This window comes from Helicoverpa armigera, chromosome 12 (assembly GCF_030705265.1).
Source record: "Helicoverpa armigera isolate CAAS_96S chromosome 12, ASM3070526v1, whole genome shotgun sequence".
Taxonomy (NCBI): Eukaryota; Metazoa; Arthropoda; class Insecta; order Lepidoptera; family Noctuidae; genus Helicoverpa; species Helicoverpa armigera.
Window position 1 is genome coordinate 4,031,981 of NC_087131.1, and position 20,962 is coordinate 4,052,942.

Here is a 20,962-nt window from a genome sequence, read left to right on the forward strand (position 1 = left end):
TACAAGCTTATTACTGAAATGTTGTTTATGTTTTATACATTATCCTTTTACTACCGAACACGGAATTACGTTCAAGTAGCATTACTGCGGGTAACACCACGAACAAGTTACGTTTAAATGAAAAGTAAATAATAATAATCTTGGTATTAACTGGAACCACAACCACGCATTTCTGAATTAGGTACAAACAAAAAGTTTCTCTTTCAGCAATTTGAAACAAGCCAAATAATATGAAAACTTGTGTTCACTTTATTATAGTACCTACGTACTTACTGGTGTAGAGGTACCAATAATAGTACCTACTTAAAAGTATGAAGCAGGTAGGTAATACAAAGGAACAAGGAAAAAATCCATGCGCAGCACACGGTAACAACAAAGGTTTAACAAAACGTCGAACACTTTTATTTCCCTAATGTAAAACATAATATTTACAGCTTAAAACGACTTTTTTATCTTCGTTGAGCCACAATAGCAACCGTCGAAAACACGGAATGATAAAATTGTTCTCGTTGGTTTTTGGAAAATGCATCGTATGCTTGTGACTTAAGGTCTATGTTACTGAAATTAAGCTTATGAACATTTTTGGGAACATTTCGGTTGGCTGACTAGACCTTAGAGGTAGAAAGCCGTGCATTTTGCTGCGCACAAGAGTTCGTCATGTAGGTACTTATTATCATGAAAATATAGATAATGTGTACCTAATGGTTACTTTTGAAGTGATGTGAACTACATACATAACGATATTGTTTACCTCAAAATCAAGTGTGCTGGACGAACTCAATGCGATAATATGTATCGAACTACATAGGTACCTAACAATATTATGTGCGTCTTGAGTTTTCGCTACTTTTCACAAGCTTTACAAAACAAGAATCTGATGTCGCTGAGTCTAATTCATTGTAAATATTCACTTACGTGTATTAAAAATATAATAATTATTATAAGTATTTGATATATAACATTCCACCTGAAAAACCTATCTGTCCTACCTACTCAACAATATTACATTGTTTTAAAATTTTGTAACGCCACTGAATATAATCAGCATAATTTCCAGACGAGCAATAAGCTAAACATTAGTTTTTAAACCTACAGTCTCGTCACTAAAAATTGATGTTGGAATTTTAATAACATTTTCGTCGGTATACACTACTTCGCGCCGTAATATGGACCTAGCCTCACGTGTTCTACGTAAGTAATTATTTTATTTGACTCACTTTGTTCTTTTACTCATTTTGTCATGCCAGTCGTGTTTTGTGACGTGCAGACATTTAATTTGTTGCAGTCGAAATTATGTTAAAAGTAACGTTGAAATCTTCCTAGATATATTATTTCGTGCAGTTGTCGAATACAAATATTGTAATTCTTGCCGCAGTAGTAACCAACTACATTTTCGTCAACGATTCGCGGTGCATTCGACTTTGAAGTCAATTCAAATAAAACAAAGCATTTTGCCAATAATTTTATTGCAACAAAATCACGAACACCGGCCTATTGAATCCCACCCTCACCAGTCACCTGCTAAATGCAAAACAAACTTCACAATAACGTACAATTTATGTCTCCCTAACGGAAATGCCATCAAAAGTTGTTGTGTAGTTGTTTGAAATTATCGTCGCACATGCCAATATGTCGGCGCTCAAGTAAATTGGTAGGTAACTTCAGTTATTAGTATGCAAGCCTAGCGCTGCCTCCGTTGCCACGTGTCACCTTAACATTGTACTGCATGCATTAGATATAATTACAACGAGATACATCTTATCCTTTGTTGGGTAAGCGATTTTCGCGACGTTGATTACGGATTTGCCTTTGTACTGAGGCAATGTTATACCTACGCTCTTAAGTTCGATGAAAATAAAGGTTAGTATTACAAACAAATGTGTCATGTTCATAAGATATACGAGTTGTCTGACAGACAACCATCGTTGCGACATAAGTTTTATACATGTACAATATACAAAAAGATTTCGTACCCGCTGTACGTGGGTGCGTTCATGATTTACTGTGAGATTGTGTTCAAGCTACGTACATACATATGTATATGTATCTACAAATCTTACAAATATTTGTTTCGTGCGAGGATTGAGAAGGCTACATGCAACGCAGCTATCAATCGCTTAACCGTAGCCTACAGTTACTTCTGTATTCACAATACTAGTTTACATACAGGATGGAAGATCGTATTGATATACACAACCCTCTATAGCTTATGCGTACATGTACATCGAGTTTCCTAGAAGGGTTTGGCAGAGGTTTATCCGGTTGCAATCCCGTTTACCACACATTGGCCAGTTAATCATTTATTTAAGCCCCATGTTATATTGAGGCTGGCCTGAAAATATCGAGCAGAAGTGTCTAATCGTCAAAAACCATGTTCAATATTCAAGCAAAACTAAAAGACCAACCACTTGACAGCAGCAACATTGAGTACCATAACAAATTGAATTTATTTGTGTATGTTTATTTCTCTTTGCTTATTCAATTCAGATAAAACGTCAACATGAAAAATGAGCGTCTCGCAAATTGATTTATTGGTTATCTTAGCTGTGGAGATGTTGAAAGTGGCCGCCGGCCGTCCATTTGCGTCGGAGGAAGCGCATGGGACAGCGTCGGAAGCGGCTCTGATGCGGGATAACTTCTGGTTCCGGCGTACGTGCCTGCTTGTGACGTATTAGTAGGTAGGTAGTTAGGTATGTCGCGAGCCTTATTGTGTGGACGTGATTTTGATGTATGTGTGTCACTGTTGTTGCGTTTAGTAGGTAGGTTTGGGATTTTGATTTAATGTCAGATTGATTTTGTTTTTTTTCTTCAAAGATCTGAAGAGAAGAAAACAAGCATTTATTTATTTATTTACTAAACATACACACTAGCATTACAGTATTACCCACTATAATGTGGTGTACACAGCTATTACACAATACACATACCAGATGAATAATATGCAATCCACCACTGTTATAGACTGACTGACGATAGACTGACGGGATGCTCGATGCCCACACTCGACACTTACGCTCGCCGTCACTGCGACAACGGAGGTATAGAGATAAAATTGTCTTGATGAAAGCAAACTAATCAAAGATCAAAACAGTTTTCTTAAACAGTTTTCAGGTGTCACTTCCATTTTATATTCACAGCAAAATATACAAAATTCAAAGACGTCAAAAATATCCCTTAGCCCAACAAACTACTAACGAACGTAAAAAGTAAAACCGGCATAGAACAGTGCGTCGAACCGAACGGTGTCATGTCTAATGCATAGTAATGAACCTCGAAATCCGAAACCCGAACACACGGCGACCACTGAGAGCAAAAGATACGAAAATGGACAGAAATTCCCAGAATTCTATACCTTACCTACCTTAGTAGTCAAACAGTTTGATAGGCTATCTTTTATTATTTTACCTACGCCATAGGGTAGGCAACAATCTCAAATATTTGTCTGATTCTTTGCTTATAACACTCGCGTAAAATACAGGTCTTAAAGGAATATTTACAACAAAACTAAAAACCAACTTAGGTAGTAGTTAAAGCTTCGAAAAATTCCAAGGAGTATGCCCAAGAAAGAGGCTAGTTAGCTAGCTAGCTATTTCAGCATTGTCACGTTGCAATGCTGGATGGCAATTCTGAAATGAATTATCCTTTGTCCAAGGTTCTTCAATTGTAAAATTTTTCTATGCTTGTATTTACACACTTTACGCATGACATAATGCGTATGTGTTGCGTCAAGAAAAAAAACAATGATTTATTCTTACTAATAGCCCTTTGTGAATTATATTTTAATTGAAAGATGTGCAATAAATGGGTGTTATTCTTAAATAATGATGTTTGTATATATATTTGATGAATAACAGAGAAAGTATGTAAACACAAAAAAAATAATCTTCAAAATTCTAAAGACCGCTGCAGTTGCATTTCAAATCAGAAGCTAAACTACTTTTGACTGTAATACTTATTTATATCAAGAATATTACGTACCTAGGACTCTGTATTCCTAAGTGCAGTCTTTAAGTTTCCTTGATTCCACGTGCGTTGTACCGATATTGTTAGCAGTAAACATCCCTTCGCAATTGTTATGAAAGACCAAGCGTTTCCTTCGACCTCTCCAATCCGCTCACTTACCAAAACAACCACGTCTGTTCAACATTTCAGGCTAATGAAACGGCTATAAACGAAATTATATCTACATTTTATTTAGCACATTCACTGGTTCAGGTCAACGTTTTATGTTTATTTACATTTATTAAGTAAAACAAATTGCTGATGCTTTAAAACGCGCGCAGTAGTGAACGCCGGGTATTATCAGTAATTAAATTAGACTTGCAAAACGTAGACGTATAAGTACGTCTACTTTTAAGCATTTATTTCCTTTACGCACAGAATGAAATTTAACAAATTTCACGGAATATTGTTTCCAGTTTGCTGCAAGCTCGAATTCATCAAGTTTCGGGGTTTGGAACATTTTTGCTTTGTGCACAACCTGAATGAAATTGTTTTCATCTCCAAAAGATGAGATTATTTTTATTTTAGTAGAGCATTCTCTTTGTCCCGTCTCGTCAAACTGTGTGGGGTTAATAAGATTTTAATAATGGATGGGAAGGTGTCAAGTTGGTTACGTGCGGGTCATTCCGCCTATTGTATGGAGTTTACGAGCCAGCAACCTCGTAAAGTAAGTATTGCTGAAGGTTCAGCTATCAATAAACTTTATATTGTTAAGCGTAATGCAATTTTCAAGAAAATGAACCACAAACAAAGATTGTTAGCCGTTTTATTTTATGTATTTTTATACTTCAATTTTTCAGACTGATGACCTCACCTTTCTAGAAAATTCAAATTCAGTTCAGATTTTATCCTCCAAGCAAACTTTTAATTTAACGACTTACATTGTGATGTCCATTGATAAGGTAAATTATTCCCTACGAAACGGTTACTAAAGGCTGAAATACTTACCATATGATAGTCTATAGGTACCTAATGTATATTAATCTGAGAAGATATCTTCACAGCTTACCCTACTCGGGACTATCATGGAAGTTGTTATAGTTTAGTCATTCGTGAAGCTCATCAATCATTTGTTTGCGAACTTTTGCTTGCTCTGGTCGAGTCTTATCTGTTTTATCGGGAGCAGACGCGTTATCTATCACATAAATACAGATATGCGTATATTAGCTGCTATAGTAAATGGTGTTGTGGTGTTTTTGGGATCAATCGCGGGTTGATTGAACCCGATTTTCTATTCAAATAAGTATGAGAGCAACTCTAAAATTATTGGGACAGCAGGTTTGTAAAATACATGTAGGATATTATTTGCTGCCTGGTTTACATCATATTACATTATACATAGTATGTACCTATGTATAATATTTCAAGCGAAGTCAAATTCAAAATATACCTCACCTGCACTCAGGTACTTACTACCCATTCTGCTCCAACATATTGTTCAGTACTTACGTAAGTAAAGTTATCAGTTCGCTCCATATTTGTTCGGTCTCCCTAAGACAACGTATTTGGAGTTCGGCCAGAAGTGTGTACTCGCCTCTTGCCACGCTATAACTTAATAAACACAACCATATTCCAAACTTCAACTACCTACTGAGCATGGAAACTTTTAAAGTAGGTCCTATTATATGCAGAAGCTATGGTTTGCAAATGAAATAATTTTTGCGCAATCCTCTGTATAGGTAATGAGTGTAAGTAAAAAATGTAAGATGTAAGGGTAGATTTTGTACTTAGCGTATTCTGGTAAGCTTAAGTTTATTAAAAATAATTGGCTTAGCAACTTTCCCACCGGTAAAGTAGGTAAAGGCCTTTTCTCATAAACAGAAGATACATCAAATGCCAAGGTTTTGTCGAGTAAAATATGGGTATGATGCTGGCTAACCGCGTTCGTCAACAACAAAAACTGTGTTGTACAAAAGTTTCGTTTGAACCACACAACTAATTTCATAATCCCTTATGGCTTTATTAATCAACAGATAAGACTTAACTCTGTCCGGAAACATTTGGGTAAACGTTAGTGGCAACAGACAATTTGAACCGTCCGTAGTGGCTCCGTGCCAAACTTTGCGGTTACTTCCCCTGAGTTTTCGGGACCCCCTGTGTATTAACAGTCGCTATCGATTGACCGCTTAACTATTTTAACAACTACGAGATACTTACGTAAACTTTACAAGAATTTCTAATAACTAAGAATATTTTAGCAGCATCAATTCGGTAATACCTCGAGTTACACGGAATACTAATTCTTTGAGTGCCTTTGGGAATTGACCTGTGATTAAATTGCTTCTTTTATTTATTTACTTTACCTGCTTTTGAACTGTCTGGTTAAACGGGAATTTTAATTTCTCAATGTGCTCTTCGTGCCTACAAAAACAACAAAGAATAAAGAACTGACTGAGTGAACAACGCATGAAACATATGAGTAAACTTATATTACTTCAGTTTCAAGGCTGTATAACCCCAAAAACTTATAATAAACTTATGCATTCAGACTTCACGCCTACACTTGAAACATCTATCGGGTACATTGATCCCAAGGGGTAAAATACTTGGAAAAAGGGTATCGAACGACATACATACATACAAATAGATTAACAATGTCAATGGCGACTGGGAACTGTCAGAACTTAAAACACCGCAAGGGATTCCGCCTTTTGACCCACAAGTTTCAAATCTCCAAGTTCTTCGATAAAAGAAAAAGTTGAATCCCGTCACCTAATATCCCTTGCGGGTTACACAGGGTTACATGACAATCATCGAACAAGTAAACCTTGGAGGTACCACTTTTTTAAGAAATACCATAAAAGAGTATTCATTTTCTTTCCTCAGCAGCTTATGTTTGTGAATTGTCAATTCTTTACTTATCTTTTTTTTAATTAATTATTAACAAACGAAATATTTACAGCCTAAATGTGTTCCTTGAAGATCATCACATACCAGGAATTCCTCTTAACAAATAGTTTATTATGTACGTATATAATATGTTACTTTTCTCTTCTTTTCATGTAATGAATGCCTAAGAAATACTTGATCCACTATATAGAACATATGTCTCCCGTGATGTATGTGTGATTGTGTCAGATGGTTAATTGGCACGATCTTCGCTGGACGCTTGAAGGCGCCCCAGGGTGTTCGGATAAACGGAATCGGTTATGCTTAGACTAAGCCTTAAGCGATGGCGATTTAGTTTATGTGAACATGGTTTTGTTTGGTATTGTTTAAAATGTGAATATAACGTCTTCTGTGGCTGATTAGATCGAATCATTTCTTGAGAGTGATTAAAACAAAATTCGTCCAATACACACAAACTGTGAGGATGGATAATGAACTTGTAAATCTTATGAATAAATGAATATTTAATGTACCTATTCCTTCTATTTAAAGAGAGCTTGCACCTTCAAGCTTTTGTGTAACTACAATGAATCTCAGAAATTTTTAAGTATCAATGACCGTATAAGTCTAATGAACTAACAAAATGTAAAACAAACCAATGTAGGTATCAATGCAAATACCTGTCGAAGAATTAAATCCCAACACAATAAACCCACAATATCAATAACCAGTTTATTTGTATATCGTTTAAAAGCGCCCAGTATTATTCGTACGCACTGAAATAAATAAAAACTTCATGTAGGTAAGCTCAGTGAGATTCCACATCGTTGATGCATAAATCAGTTTTTAATACCATAAATTTAATACACTTGGGCACGAGACAAACAGGGCTTCGGAATCATGAGATATCTGTTCAGTTTCCACCCAGATTTTCCCTAAGGAACCTGGGAAAGGAAAACTGTATAGGTACATACGACAGTATACGATGGAATGCGTTGTGATTGATAACAGTCGTAACTGCTTACCGATGTGAAAAATCACTGCTGATCGCTACGAATTGCTTGTAAAGTTGTGATCGATTTTCTGCACGACCGACATTCTGAGAAATTCAACCCATATTTTTCGTGTTTTCCTAAATCGGGATTGTTTGACTGATTCTATTTTTAGACTAATTAAGAATAACTTGAATCTATTTGTTCTTCAGAATTATTTCGTGTGTAGAGAAAATACAATACACAAGTAACTGCTTCAAGAATCAATTTTATTTTTCACTTTTTCCCATTCCTTTTTTAGGAAAGTAGCTGTACTTAAGGACACTAAAACTATAAGATGTTCTTTGTCTACCACTACTTACACATACGGTAGTGGTCACTTAAAGGCTAATGGAACTGCTGACGTAATTTTTCCAAACAAAAGAAGGTCGGCCAACCCTTTGTGGCCGACAAATCGAAAGTAAGGCAGATTAAATGTCCAAGATGTTTTTTCAAGATTCGAGGACATTTTAGGGTTTTAAGTGATTTCGGGGACTGTATTGGTAAAACATCATGAAATATGTTCTACCTCACAGTTTTCTTGCTTGAGGTAAATGTTTATATTATATTTATAGGCATATACATTTTCCTCCAAAATTCGCCTGATATTTAGTATTAACAGTTGGATAAAATATTCTTTGTAGGAAAACATTTTGAATTTGTTTTCCAATATGGCTAAATATAACTTGTTTTCCTTACTATAAACGATAAAAACAAAATATTTATTCTACTATTCCTAGAAATTCGATTATCAAAAAGTTATACTTAATAACAAACTCTTAATTACTCACAACTTACCTCTAGTTGAATCATTCAAAGTGAGGACTTAAAACCTCCTTACCGCAATAGCACGCCTTTCATAATTTCTATTTAATTTGCTAAGCTGTGAGCAAATTAATTTCCCACCGTAATTTGAATGCACCGTATTTCCCGAAAGCGCTGAAGGAAGTTGTCGTCGGAAGTAGTTAGGTCTAGCGGAAACAATGCGACGACGGTAAGATGGCGGCGCTTCTATTCCAAATTTGAAATTTATACACGTGTGTTTACCTACCCACTCTTTTAGAATAGGTTGGGGGTTCGAAAAAGGCTTTTATTAAAACCTTTCTATTCGAGCTTTTGTTTTTGCTGTACCTCAAAGGGTATTGTCCTTACATAATAAATAAAGTTTATAGCTACAGTTTGTTCTACACTAAATGAAAGTATTTTTTTAAGCCTAAGTGTTTTAAACTACAGGATTTGAGGCAAAAAGCTCTCCGGCCAAGCGGTAATTTATTCTAAGAAATAGCCAGCATACTTCAGAAACTATTTACTTGCATTTAGACTGAAATAGGTCTAGAAAGGGCAAAAGCAAATAGGTGAAGAGATTTTTGTACGTTCACTGAAGCCTTTAAATTTATATAAGTTTTGTTTAAAATTGGGAAATGTCAGAGTTTACTTTGAAGAGTTGGAAAATAGAATAAAAAAGAAAATTACTCTTATTGAAAATAGTAGAGATAAAATAAAGCTGATTGTTATCTTTACACACAAGGATTAGGGAGCTGGTAAACTCGTAAAATTTCATTAGGGATTAAACTAACACGTGCTTAGATTTGGGAGGTCCTTGTAATCGATTTGTACGTGATTTCCTCTTATGGGCGATAGAGGATACTGTGTCATGTTAGCATTTCACCCCTTTTCAAAAGTATGATTACCCAAAAAATACTGATTCGAAGATAGTAAAATTCACTAATGTTACTTAATTTATTTTTCCTCACAGAAAATGACGATTGTGAGCCAAATTGTTAACGGGTCATGTATGTAATCCACACTTTTAAATAAGTTCTTAAATATACTGCACACTTACCCTGGACTATAGAATACCGGACTTATGGAATGCGAACGTGGGAATCTCTGCATGTATATACTATGTATAGAAATGTTCCCATGGACAATCCTCGATTTGTTTAGCTATGCATTGCAATTTATTTATTGTTATAACAACCAATATTTACTTATAATTCTTCTATGTTTGTAAAATACAACCCATAAAGACGTTGATTGATGCTCAATCAAATTCTCCGTGTGCGAGGAGGCCTGTGCTCAGCAGTGGGACGATGAAAAGGCTGTAACTGTAAAGTCGTTGATGCAAACTATTTAAGACATCTTAGTGCAACATTAGAGTGAATTCGAACTTAACGATTTGGCATCGACTGTAGAATAATACATCCAATAGTGCGATACCTTCGTACATTAATGGCGTACCTGAGATTTCCACCCAAGATCTGCAATCTGCATTCCTCTGCAATTGCCACTGAAGCAACGTATGTGGCCACGAATTAAGTACCTGTATGCATATAGATTATTCTGAAGTGCTATTGCTGGAACCAAACGTTCTACAGTGGAGATTTTGTATTGAATTTTCGATGATAAGCTATCATTGACATCATGTAGCCGTAAATGTATCCGTTCATGAATTATGTATAGTGTAGTGACGTTTTTTTGAAGTATAGCTGAATGTAAACATATCGTTGTTTCTGTATATTGATACAGTTCTAATACAAAAGTTACTTTCCCATTTTCACCTTTTCCTTTTTTGCCCACACCTCAAGTTTGTTTGAGAGAAAACTTTCTGTCTTCAATTTTAAAAAAAAGGAGAAAAGGTGGGCGATTTTTGGCCTGCAATTGTTTTTGAAATTGACTTAGAACACAATATATCTGTAGATAGTTTAAATGTAAATAAAACACATAAGCTTTTTTAACAAATGCAAATGCACGAACTACAACATACCATAGAGTAATTCTTGAACATATATGAAGTAGTACTTAAAATATAAGCCGATTTGTAAAAGCTAAGAAAGCATATCTTTACAAAATTTACAATCGGCCTTAGCGACTTAATAAGCCAAACGGTGTTTTTCTTTCGCTAAACAGTCCTTAACTACCCGGATCTCCTCACCCAAGAAAAGGAAATGGTTCGTAAAGGCATCGTTATATTAACATAATGTTGTAGATGGCAGAAAATGTACTAACTGAGGGTATTCAGTACAATCCCGCGGAAAATATTAAGGTGTACAGTAAATGAAACTCCTTCCACAATGCTCTTTTGTTTCTGAAGTACACTGTAAAAATTAAGCGAGATATAATTCGCTTCTTGCAAATTGGCTTTCTGGAAAACTTGCTGAAGTTAGATAATGGATATAAATACTTTCCTATTATTTTATATAATTAAGTATAATTTATTTGTACCTATTGTATCTTTTAATAAAATTATAGATATAGCAAGTTTCTTCTTATTCAATAAAAAGTGACTAGGCAATATAAATAATGACTTTTGAATTTTGCATAAATTATATTATCAGATAAAATAAATCAATCAAGATTATAATAAAAGATTGCATAGCATTTAAATAATAAAGAAATATTAATTAGGTATAAGCAGGTAATTATTGGATTATAACAACTCATTGATTACTTTATCAAATAATCGTTCCGTTATCGAGAAAAAATATCCAAATCCAATCTTTAGAAAATCTTTTCCGGGTTAATTCAGAAAAATACCTCACGTCTGAGAGATTTTTCTTAATGATTATACATTCTGGTGTTAATAGGTCGACAACGTAATACATGATTTGAGATACTTTTGGATAAGTAGAGACTAGAGGTATATGGAAAATAGATTGACACAAACTAAATAAAACAAAGTCATATCACAAGCAGTTAGGTACTAATTATTACATTTAAGAGAACATACATACATATTTCATTATCTCATAATAGGTAATCTACATGATGTTGGTTTCACTAGTAATAGTACCCTCGAGACGAGGGTGAATCCGCGGGCCGTAACTAGTTGTCAATATAATTCGCATTTGACGATAGTAGTCCTTACAGAGATACATAAAATTCATTTTAATGGTAGTCACAGTTAAACGGACAGATACCGGGCGCCGCCGCTTTTTGTCGCCTCAATAAACTATCGGATTCACATGAAAATGGCTTGCAAAAATTTATTTGTTACCATTTTTGTATTTGCTTGTGTTGTGACCTGTAGACGATAGTGTGAGGCCTACGATGAAATGGGATTATTCAAGTTTGCCAGGGATGTTCGTTTGTACGAAGGAAATATTTTTCTTTTATGACTATGAAAGGAGGAATTCCTGTGATTTTAATCAACACTTTGGTAGCATCGCCTTTTACATGCTTTTATTTGTCAATCATCTCTTTTGTTCATGTATCTAATGCCGGCCGGCACTACATTTTTTTCGGCAAAGGAGAAAGATTGTTGTTAAATGAATATTTTTTCGGTTGAATGCAGTCTGTATAATACACGTATCAAAGTAATTAGTTTCTGCTCATTTTGAAATTGTTACTACATAAACTAAGTGGGCTGTCAGAAATTTACTTTGTTTTAAATTAAATCAAACTACAAACCTGAGTACGCGATTTAAATTGAAAATACTTTTAATACTGTAGTTCAGTGAGTTCGGTGTAGTACGAGTAGCAACGTGAAACATCTCGACCGTTTTATTGAGCTTTGTTTATTCTGTTGATTACCTATGATATATTTTTATAATATTAAAAGGATTTTTTCAGATTTTAGAAAAAAAAATACATTTTGAGCGATAGCTCATTAAACAGAGAGCAATCACTTGTCTATTTATAATATCTTGTCTACTACTCATAAACAATGATGACAAAAACAATTTACAGACTGATCCCAATTTAAGATTTCAGTGTAAAAATAAGCTCCCATAGCCCGTTTTCCTCAAACGCTTGATTGTGTCTAACAATAACATAGATATAAATAAACTTACTTCCTTGTTATTTGATACATAATCCATACAACGTATATCTAGTTCAATACTGATCCCTCGATACTTATACTTACAATAGCATTCGGAATATTTCTGTTCTTCTCTTGTGGGGATAAAGGCGTGATCTGTTTTGTTACGTCACGGCTGTGTACGGTCGAATCGGCCATTGTTTAGTACAATTTATGACAGTTGAACTTCATACAGGGGCACTGGAGCGCGAACGACATGCGTGCGCTTTGTGCGACGGTCAGACTATTTGTGACAGGTCGTACCGTGCCGAGTCCAGTATACATATTTGGGTGCATTCTTCAAAATTGAAGATAGCATTTTCTTGAAAGCTTCAACTTAATATAGTGGTAGTAATTTTAGATTATGCCACGGAGCAAGGCAATAAGACCAGAGATACCATATTTAAGCCACACGCCTTCTTGTTGGTCAAGTAACGTTCGTTAGGCGGGAACTTCTGGTTCCTTGACCAATCTAGAAGAATCTGTCAAAGATAGAAATAGAAGTTTAGCTCAGCATTTTTAATTTCGTTTGAAAATAGTTCGCTCTCAAATTGTTCCTAAGAATGCAAATCATAATCATGAATTACTGACAGACAAACTTAAGACCAGACCAATTAGTAATTCCAATTCGAAGAGATAGAATAGGAAATGTAGCCGTCTGGACCACGCTGTTTACCTTTTAAACTGAACGCTGAAAATTAACCAGAATAGTCCTTCTGCAATCGACTTGTACAAACATATAGATACCTAATAAATACTATGAATATTCATACATTGATACCATGGACATCGAAGTCGGGAATTAACGGGATTTTTTAAACAAATAGAAATTATTTACGAATGCAAAGTGAGATTGTTGGGACACAGTCAGTGTGAATAAAGATCGGAGGATATTGGAAATGGAATTTTATTTATAATACATTCACGTTTATAGTATGAGGTCTTATAGATATGTATTACTTATTTATGCTTGTATTCAAATAAAGATAATCCAAAACCCGTGACCTTGTTTATGTATTAGAAAACAGTGCTTTTGTGTTAGAAAACTGAACAACAAAACATACAAGAATAGGTTCTCATGATGACCTGTCAACCTTTAACAGAAACCTACTAATCAAACATGTAAAACAAGAATATCATGTAAACATGACATTAAGACAAAACAATAAAATCTATTTTCATTACTCTTCAATAACAATCGGCAAACATAAGTAAGATCTCTCACGCGTATTCAAGCAAGCGTGTGAAATCAGGAATTCCTAGCTTCCTATGTGAGAGGTGACGGGATAACCTGCAGGTCAAACATGCTTTGCGCATGTATCGAAACACGTGTTCGTCTCACGTTATCAATTTCCGATAAGCCACAATGTCATTCTGCATCTATTATTGTTCGGATGTGAAATAATAATCATTTAGCCTGTGTTATTTTAGTTCGCTAATTAAAATGTTCAATTATGAATTGTATAGTTTAAATATTTGGAATTTTGGGTATTAGTGATGTTATTTAAAATCAATTGCCGTATGTACTAGTTTACTTTATTGTGGTTGGTTTTGCCTATTTTCATGTATCAGTCAGTTCAACTTTTTTAAAGTCTCCTAATCTACGCTCTTTACCAAGCAATAAGCGCAATTTTAAAACATTGTTGGCTCCCCTAACATAGCATATGACTGTAGTTCGCATGCATATTCTCAAATCATCACACGCAAACTAATATTCATAAATGTGAAAGTAACTTTATCTATCTGCGAAGTTTGAAGCAAATATTAGTGTTATCAACAGCCAGTTGTTTTTGCTCCGGCCGTTTGTGTTTGTGAAATTCTATTTGTTTGTTATTCCGTTCAAATCCTGGCGTTTCGAATAAAAAAATATAATGTTCAGTTTTTATGTGAAAACTGGCATGTAAACATTAGCTAACCCATTATATGTAGTTAAAGAAAACTACCTACATAATGAGTTTTACGTACATTTTCAAAGTAGTTTGTAAGTAAAAGCGTGGCACACGCGAAATAGTATTTAATACATACTAACTCTCTTTAAGAGTTTTTCCTCTATAAAATGTTAAAAACGTTAGTATAAAATGCCCGATTGAGTATCGGAATAGTCCAAGTTTCCTACGTTTACGACACGATTCCGAGTACATAGCTGAAACTCATTTTAACTTGCGGGGCAGAGGATAGTGGATTTTTAAACATGACCGAAACCAATATTTGTGATTTAATTGGGATTAAAATATTTATATTGAACATTTTGGTGCACTTCATCAAAAATATTTTATAGGGCGATTAATTACTTTTGTGAACTAACAGAGAAAATTACCTACATAAAAATATTCATTCAATAACCGGGCATTTTTGAGGTACAAATATTTGTGTTCGTATCTCAAAAATTGCTGATAATACTACTACTTTAATTCCTTAAAAATATAAACAGAATCATTGATTTAGTTGTTTATAAAAATATCACGCACTCGATTGAAACATTGATCCGAGAAATGTAAATATTTGATAGAAATTCTGTGAATATCCTTCATCAATAGAGGTACCATAAATATATTGGCTTTGATTCCAACAAATCGTAAATATTCAAGATCTAAACGAGTCTTACAACTTATACCATATACGACTAGGTATCTCATTTTCTAACTCATAACGGTTCAGGGAAAACATTGTTATACCTACCTTCATTTTAGTCAACCAACCTCTATGAAAAGGTCCAGATTTTCCTTAAAGATACGAAACATTTTCAAATTACGATAGTATTGTATACTGCTTACAATGCATTGGAAAATTTCATGCGACCTTTTATCAGTAAAGTTGATGGCCTGACTGATAAATGTGTATAAATTGTATAATAGATACTTATCTCTGTTGCTGTTAACCTTTACATTTACTTTATAGACAGTTAGCGACGATTAAAACTACTTAACGCTCTATTGATGTTCCATTGCATATTGATACTTACGCCTGGTAAGTTGTTTGGCTAGATAAACAAAAAAAAATCCATGTTCTACTTTGAAATAAATTTAATGAAAAAAAAAACATAAGGAATGTAACAAAGCATAGTTGAGTTCAATTGTTCCGTCTTTTGTTTCAGCTGCAGAAATACAAGATGTTGTGTAACGGCGTCATAGCAGCTTTGTTAGTTCTGGCAAGCGTAACACCAAGTTTCCAAGACCCAACTGGCGACCCTAAAGAGGAGGAATGCAAAAAAATATCTTCGTGTGCGTCTTGCATATCTAAAAGTTTCTGCACATGGTGTGTTACCAAAAGTAAATGCACCAAGCAATCATGCGGCAACGATAACATAATTTTCCCCCAAGGGTACTCCTCTATAATGGCTGGGCCGCAGTTCTGTCCCAGGGTCGTGCAACCGGAAGAAATACAGACTCTAAAAAGTGGAGCAAAACAAATTATTGCTGTGAAACTTACTCAAATACATTTGTACATGGCGTTTACTCCATGGAAATGTAAAATAGATTATAACGGAGCGCAAACGACAGTGGTGGCAATGTTGTTAGGTGACCAAGTATTTTGTGAATCTGTGCTACTTACTAACGAGTCTCATGAGCCGTACGTGAGCGGGAGTGTATCAGTTCTGTGGGACTACAGTAAATCCTTTGATGGATCTGTTCCGTTTAAAGTGTGCCGCTGTGACTTAGACCCTTATTGTAAAGCTTGTAACAAATTAACTTTAGGCCAATAGATTAAGAGCTACTTTAAGATGTGTTTGTACATAATAAATTACCAAAGCAGTTTTAAATGGTGTCTTAATTATGTTACTTAAAGTATATTTTTTGCGCTTAGTGAGAATACACATTAATAAGAAACAGTTTCTTTGTATTTTGAAAACAAAAACAAGTAATTAAAGTCCATTGAATATTTCTTAGAAAGTTGAAGCAATATCGTTAGGAAGGTTCACACTTGAAGTATCTTGATAAGTAGTTGATAGAACATTTTTCTTCCTTTATTGTGATGAACTAACTTCATAATGGTCATTGGTACCTGCTTTTAATGACCATTTTTCATCTAAAAACAATATTTCACTTGCAATTTATAATTTAGATCCCATCTATTTGACACTGATATTGAAAAACCGTGTAACTAGGTATATCTACCTCATACCAACTATATCTAAAATTACCTCAAAGTTTTTCCATCTACATTTTCCATATGTTTTATAACATACGAAGTTATTACGACTTACATAGTAGGTATTCAAGGTTATTAGACCTTTTCGAAATATATTGTAATAACTTTATATAAGGAGATATGATTTAAAATGGCTGAACTTCAATTTCCTGTGTTGGTTGTGAGGCGACCGTAAAACCGATAACCTACGAATATGTAAGGTCGTATGTAAGTATCCAGTAATGTAAGTACATTTTTCTAAGAATAATACTTGTAATATAAAAGTTGGAGTTGATTTTAATTAGTATTATTATAGTGAAGCCCAGACTTTTCTCGTTATTAAAACTTATCAAGCGAATAATTATTAAAGGAAAGAAAAAGTTACGTCTAAACGAGAGCTTTTAGCGGAACAATAATAGCAACAAATTATACAACACAAACTTAAGTATTTAACTTGTACAAAAGTTGGTCTAGACGCCAAAAGGAAGCTTTAATTTTTATAAGATTGCCCACAAAAAATACGTTTATTTTTTTCTGTTCTCAGGAAGTCTTTACAGCGGAGGGCTATTAGTGTCAAGATAAGACATTGACCATGACTTGTCTTCTTGATTTACTAAACATCAAAATGTGATATTAACTAGAAAACAGTTAATAGAGATAGCTCACCTAGATAACAGCCGCCCTCATCGATAGATCATAAGATCCGTGGATGAGTGACCATATTGTCGACGAGTTCCTCCATGTTTCGAAAGGCACACTCGATAGGTCAAAGATGTCATTTGGCAGTCGTAACTTCGGCATCGCTCCATGTAAAACACTGGTACTCAGCTACGATCTGGTAATCAGATGCATCTGATAATACTGAAATCAGATTTAATAGATAATTGATAATTATAACGAGTTATCGTCAGTAATTCCTCACCAGTATCCAGTACCTCAATTAAAACTTGAATGTCAGGTCGTTTGAAACAATGGTCGCTACGACAGTGCCGTATGAGATAGAATGGGTCCGCTATTTCTATTGTGCAGGCTGAATTGTTGCGATTGCAAGCCTCCTTTATAAGCCTGCAGGACTTGGATATCCACGGAGTCTACGATTCAATTCGAAGTAACATACCTGTATGGTCATCTATCCCTCTGTAGATGTTGTGGTACTTATGTCAATTGATTTTAGAAAACGTAGGTTTGTTTGTAATGGATAAACTAAAAAGCTACAGGACCGATTTTTTAAAAATCTCTTTCTATTTTAAGGCTACTCTCTTCCCGAGTAACATAGGCTATATTTTATCCAGGTACGGGCAGTAGTAGCACACGGAACGCGGACGAAACCGCCGGAAAACGGCTAGTATAAGATATTCATATACTCTTGCACGCTTATAAATTAAAAGTGAACTGGATCCTGTGTTACCTAAAAATCGTAATTTTTTTGTAGCCTCAACAAAAGACAATGGATTTCTATTCATTTAATATGTAATATGTTCATTTGATGGTAAATGTTTGTCAGTTTGTCCTTTTAATTAACTGACTACTGTATTGCAATATACAAATATTGACGGAGCTTATCAATGATTCTATTTGGTATCACGCAGTGTATTTGTTTACAAACACTTAACAATTAGCATACAACTGTCAGCTTTGTTAATGTCCCCAACAAATATGTTTAATTTACATACAGCTTTATAGAAATTAAAATAAATAAATAGAAAGGTTGTATTATTGTCTTATTTCGCGTTCAAGAATATCTATTATTTTGAATGATTCAATAGTTACATTATGTCATTCAGTTTGTAAATTCCACGTTCAGTAAATACGTATGTTTCAAAATACATACATTACAGAGCCCAGACCAAGACCTTAATTAGTACTAAGTAGCCTACTACGTATTAAAGAGGTTGGGTTGATTGCACTTATATAAAGAAACAGATGTATGGGATTATGTGCGCCTCTTCTAAATATAAAACCATGTCCTTCAGACTGTGTGATTCAAATACTATAATATTGATCTGATAAAGCTACGCATTTAAGTGGACTGAACAGTGTAGGCAAAGGCATTCTATTTCATTCTATTCTAGGACGCCAATCCTTCAAGATCCGTTCTTCAACAACAATTTAAACCCAAGAAAAAAATCTCAACGAACCTATAAAAAATAAACAAATTACTACTTGAAATATTAATTAGTACTTAATTAGGTACTTTGTGTACAAAACATCCAGTACACATGTTTATTTTTTATACTTGAAAGTTGATCCTTCATTAAAATAAATTCATTATTTTCCTTCTTCGAAAAGTTCCTGGAACAGACAGCATAGTGAATTGTTATTGTTATTATGATGAAAATGATTGTTTTGATGTTAAAATTTTCCTTTTAATCAAAGAAACTTATAATTTTTATTTGTACTTACACCGAAGCTACTTTTCACATCTATATGGCGTAATAACTTCTCGAACTCGATTCGCAGATAGCTCAATCCCATCAACATTCAGAGATTGATAGATAATAAAGGTGCTATCTATTGCCACACGATTTCATAATTTTACTAAATACCTACGTGTCCATCAATATATGGAAGCGTCACCTTCCTATGTTCCTATACTTTTAATATCAGAAATTCCAATAGGTTCATAAAACTTCACTGACGAAATCTCGACCAAAACTATTGACACAAAATTAGGAGGGATGGCATTTTTGCCCTTGCTTTATTTTTTCTGTTTCTTCAAGTGCAAGTGAAACTGCGGTAAATAGCCAGTTAAATGAATACAGTATACTCTGAAAGCCAGTCCTGCCCTATCTGTATCTAAGCCCCACTAATCAACGGAGTAAGTTGCTCTTTTCAATTAACAACATGGCAGTCACGGGCAATTTTTCTTACAACCAAGAATACTCTCTGAGTGAAAAAGGGAAAAGCTATGTGCTTTGTAGTTTTATTTTATTACTTCAACTTTAAGTTTTAAAAGAGAAAAGGTTTATTTGTTTAGGTAAAGTTGAATTAATTGAAATGAGCTTTTATTTACAGGGGTTTTCTTTGCATTCTTATTTTTGTTGTGTCCAATTTTCTTAAAACTTCGTTTAGCACACAAAATAAGTTTACAGTTTTACACTGTTTAGGATAAGTTTTTATTTTAAACAAATAATTGGTGATGTTTAATGTTACGAACATATTCTCTCGTATGAAAAAGTTTGTTATGAAGGAAAGGGGGTCTGTTTTTAATACATTATCTATTTTGTCGAAATTGATTCGGGCCACTTATGATCACCGATATACATTGAGACTTACATAATAATTATGTAGTTTATTAGACAAGGTTATTTTACTACAGCCAAATTCGACACCAACAGGTTTGGGTATTTCATATCTGCATAATTAATTGTTATCAGTGGACGGCGTAACAACAATGCTACGCATTACACTAGATACAGTTAGATCAAATAACTTTATTAGTTCACGTACCTACAACAATGCGAGAAACGTAATGCTAAATGTATGTGATAATTGAGATAGATAATTATCATTCCAAAATTAATTGAGTAATGAGGAACCATTATACATATAGCTATAGCCAAGCATATCCAAATGACAGATAATTTTAGTAGATTTATGTTAACAAAAAACATGAAAATAACAATTCAGATAGCGTAGGTTACTTTCCTAATTCACCTGTACCGATCCAATCTCTGACCTGAAAACCCGAATTCTTGCGGCTCAAGAATCAAACTTATATGAAAATCATGCAAATTGTATTACAAAAACGTTCTTATTTTCAGAAAGCTTTGGCCTAATCTCATTTTAGGTTTAGATATTTTAGTTTTTATCGCACTATTTCCAGCACTTTGATGATATGTAGGTGAGCTACTATCAGTCGCAATATCAACGCTAATAGGGCAATCATTTACTGATAACCATCAAATTAGAAACTTAATTCCCCTGTTGATTTTTGTAAGTCGTGTACTATGACATCATACACTTTTGTCATAAGACAGAAAAGCTATATATTCAGCTATTTTGATCAAGATATTCTTAAGCCTTTTCTGGTAATTTTCCGAAAATCTGTGGAGAGATTTTTATCAGAATTAATAATTATGTATATTAGCTCATGCAATCCTACTTTAAGTAATTAGTCAAATCTTATCATTATTAATCGGTTTTAATCACGAAAGTCATTAAATTAATC

At 34.1% G+C, this 20,962-nt stretch overlaps 1 long non-coding RNA gene across 1 annotated transcript; it reads left to right on the forward strand.

The window, feature by feature from the left end:
* The first annotated feature begins 15,303 nt into the window (after positions 1-15,303).
* On the forward strand, positions 15,304-16,423 carry LOC110374568 (uncharacterized). The gene is made up of 2 exons (XR_010277000.1): positions 15,304-15,630; positions 15,758-16,423. It is a non-coding gene; the product is annotated as an uncharacterized LOC110374568 (long non-coding RNA).
* Positions 16,424-20,962: the final 4,539 nt, after the last annotated feature.